Genomic DNA, 580 nt, shown 5'->3' on the forward strand with positions numbered 1-580 from the left:
GAGCAGAAGGAGATAGAAGGAGACAAATAAATAAATAAAATAAATATATAAATAAATAAATAAATAAAGCAAAAAACAAACAAACAAAAAACTAAGTAAAATAAATAAAACGAATAAAGAAATAAACAAATAGAATTACTTGTTTTAAATAAATAAAATAAATAAATGAATGAATAAATAGACAAAATAAATAAATAAACAAACAATAAATAAATAAATAAATAAAACAAAAAACAAAAAAACAAAAAACTAAATAAAATAAATAAAATAATTAAATAAATTAATTGATTTAATTACTTGTTTTGAATAAACAAAATAAATAAATAAAAAAATAAATAAATAAAACAAATAAATAAATAACTAAATAAAATAAATAAATAAATAAATAAATTACTTGTTTTAAATAAAACGCAACTTTAGCTAAACTTGTTGACTTTCCTAGACAATAAAAAAACAAAAAAAAAACGAATAAATAAATAAAACAAAAAACAAAAAAGCACAAAACTAATAAAAATAAATAAATAAAATAAATAAATAAATTAATTTAATTACTTGTTTTAAATAAAAAGCAACTTTGGCT

This window comes from Eimeria mitis, genomic scaffold (assembly GCF_000499745.2).
Source record: "Eimeria mitis Houghton genomic scaffold, Emh_scaff623, whole genome shotgun sequence".
In the NCBI taxonomy this organism is placed as follows: Eukaryota; Apicomplexa; class Conoidasida; order Eucoccidiorida; family Eimeriidae; genus Eimeria; species Eimeria mitis.